At 43.3% G+C, this 3,344-nt stretch overlaps 1 protein-coding gene across 1 annotated transcript in view; it reads right to left on the bottom strand.

Moving 5' to 3' along the window:
- RORA (RAR related orphan receptor A) overlaps nucleotides 1-3,344 on the bottom strand; it is a 737,001-nt gene that overhangs the window by 283,387 nt on the left and 450,270 nt on the right. The window lies entirely within an intron of this gene.

The raw sequence follows: 3,344 nt of genomic DNA, 5'->3' as shown, positions 1-3,344 counted from the left end.
GACTGCACATTTTTTTTTTCCCAAGGATCTGCTCCTCTCCCAGGAGCTTCTTGCTGGGGCCGAGTTTTAAAAGTTTTCATTCCTGGGCTTGTGCTATGGCATTGGGTCACTCTTTGAATTCTGCACTTTTGAACACCTCACTTGTTGGCTTGCTTTTCCTCGCCCCTGGTGTCGATGTCTGTATGTGGCTAAAGTCAGTGCCCTCCAACCATGAAGCATCTGCCAAGAGCCAGCCCTGATATGAATCATTAACAACCACGGCACTAGCCCTGTAAGAGCCTGTAATGTGGTGGGAGAGAAGACAGATCAAAGGCTGTCAACTGGCAGCCCACAGGTTGTGTACGGCCCATAGACATGCACTGTTTTGCCTACACTGTGTTTTAAATTCAGATTAGTAACGAACACAGAAAGGATGGGAAATTTCACTTAGAAATCTGTGGTGCTTCAAGCTCCTCTTGGAAAATTGGAAGGTGTGATTATACAGGGCTTCCTGCCTGCATGGGTCCCGTTTTAGTGGGGATTTGTATTTTTTTCTAAACTGAGTTGGTGGGACAGATACCATTAGGCACCTTAGCCTTGGCTTTCTTGATATCTTGATGTTACCTGCTGGGACATTGGCCTTTTGAGTCTGTGGTCCATGATAAAGACACACACAAAGGCAAATAATACTAAGTGGAATATTTGGGGGACACCAGCAGGTTCTCTAAACATGCCATCTCATTTGATCCTTCCAACACATCTGCAAATCTTGGATTATAATAACCACTTTACACAGGAAAAATTGGGGCTTTCTGTTTTTAAGTACCTTGCCCTATTTCACACAGCTGATGATAGAGGAGCTGGGTGTTGGAACTAGATCTATCAGCTTTGAAGCATTCTTCTTTCCAATTGGAAATGCAAGAAAGTCCTCAGGAAGGGTGCAGTATGGGCTCCCAGATCTTTTCCCGCTGCCACTCAGCTCTGCTCTAGTCTGGACACTTCTCACTGTAGCCTAGATATTCTTGGCCATTTGATCACTTCCTGTGTTTGTGTATTCTATTCCCTGTCTTCACCTTCCCTTCTGGACCTGCAAGCCTCTTCTTTCTTTGCAAGACCAAGATTCATTGCTAGTTCCTTTATGAAGGTTTTCATGACCTCTGGGTCAGTTTTTCTAACACTGGGGCTCCTAGAGGCTCCATTTTTACTCAAATGTCTCGTGGTAAAAGGTCAACATACTGGTTGCTTTTCACTGGACTGTGAGTTCCTAAAGGGCAGGGCCAAACCTCATTCATCACTCCACACCACCACGCCCAGCACAGATGCCTGACATGCAGGAAGTACTCCACGCAGGGTGGCCTATGGGTGGAGCTTTCCAGGCTGAATCATACACCTATCAAGGTCTCCTTGGGGGAAGTGAAATTGAATTGAAAGACAACAGTAAATTCCATTTGTGTTTCCATTTGTTTTCTCATCCCCCATCATGACACCCTTGTTTATCCTCCAAACTTTCTGCTTAACAAGACTTTGCCACTCTCTGCTCTTTTGCCAGATGGCAACGCACTCACTCCTTCCAATACCCAGATACATCCATCAAGCGACTTCGAATTTGAAACACATCAGAAACTTGCTGGGCACGGAACGGGTAATGAGGAAATGGCATATGTGCACCGTGGGATCATGATGGGGCTGTAAAGTTAATCAAGAAAGAAACAACTCCACCAAGAGCCTGTTAACATACCTGAAAGGGTGGGCAGGTTTGCCCAGGTGTGAGCTGTAGGCTGGCTGACTATCTCTTTCTCATGTGGGTTATGGGAAACCAACATGCCTCCAAATCACTGGCTGGACCTCAACTGAACTTTCAGTTTTTATTTTCCACTCCCATACTATTTTTGAAAGTGTTAAATAATTGCTTCTACAGCTAACCGCTAAAGGCCTCATTTAACAAAAATCAATATGGAGCAGTACAGACGTGGAATAAACCAAACCAGAGGCCAAAGCTTAAAATCCATCTCACCACTGAATCATAAGTGGTAAAATTAAGAGCAGGTGCACTGACAGACAGAGGTGAAGGCTGCCCTGATAAAATGGATTTTTGTTATGTCTAATGAACTCATCACATGCAGACAATGAGAAAGAACTGACCAGGTGGGAGGGAGGAGCTGACTTTGGCAATGATGTGTCTTCTCCACAAAATGATTATTTCAAAAAGCATGCAGAGTAGAGGCTGTAGTGCATTTAGGGGAGTTTCAATCGTCATTATTTCATTTCTCATCCTTGACAAATCTTCACTGAATGTGCGCTGTGGTTATTTTTAAAACATTCACAGTGAACACAGCTTGTGAAACTTTGGTCATCATCCTAATCAGCCAACTGATGCCCTATTCAAGATTGGTGTATGCCTGCGATCACATTTTAGAACTATTTTACCTGGCGTGAACAGAGAGTAAAGGAAGGCCAGCTCTTTCTTCTAATAACAGGTTCTTAATTGTTAGTCCCAGGAAGTAAAGTACAAAGGCAAATGAACTTCCATAATAAATATTTAAGAAAGATACTCTGAGTTAGAATGAAAGTAAATGTGCAAACTGCTATTTGAGAGAAATGTCTCGATAAGCCTCTTGCAAATACGATATGAAGCAGAAAGTCTGTTAACTCTTTCTGTCTCGTCTTTATTCACCAGGGTTAGGTGCTCTTACAGGGTGGGGGGAATCTGGACTAGTAATATCTTGATGAAGTTGCAAAAAGAAAAAGAAAACCCATTTGTTAGAGCACTGGAGCTGACATCTGCACCTGTAAGCCAAGATAATTACAGAGCTGCTCTGCAAATTTGGTTAGGGTTTAGGGGATAATCTTAGACTAATAAAATAAACCATCTCGAATGTTCTGGTCACCAGGTAGCAAAAACCTGCTTAGGTTTCAGTGGATTTCTTCTTTCTGGTCTCGTTGGGAGTCAGACATTGATGTTATAAACCCTTATGCCATGAGTATCCCTCTCTGAGGTCTGATATCCATTTGGAATCACCTCGGAAAACTCAACACGACCAGCAGTTTCTTGAAGCAGGCCACCCTCTCTGCTCCTGAACATTCTCTGACCAGGCTGGGCCTTCCTTCTCCTCCAATAATTAGCCACCCATTGCCCCCCTCCAATTTCTTCCAACCCTGTTTCCTACCCCTTGCATTTTTCTTGCTTCTTTCATTTTTCCTGTGTATGCTGACTGCCTAGTTCCTCTTCTACTAAATTATGCTCTATTATTTCCACAGCCTGAAGAACTCACAGCTGAAGCATTATTTCTAACCTTATTTTATATTCCTAGCATGTGCTATAACCTGTTTTGAGTTTTATTTGCAGCCAAGATGCTGACACAGCT

Source organism: Sapajus apella, unplaced genomic scaffold (genome assembly GCF_009761245.1).
Source record: "Sapajus apella isolate SASKATOON/1434 unplaced genomic scaffold, GSC_monkey_1.0 scaffold37, whole genome shotgun sequence".
In the NCBI taxonomy this organism is placed as follows: domain Eukaryota; kingdom Metazoa; phylum Chordata; class Mammalia; order Primates; family Cebidae; genus Sapajus; species Sapajus apella.
Note: the sequence above shows the minus strand (reverse complement) of the source record. Positions and strands in the feature narration are given on the sequence as shown.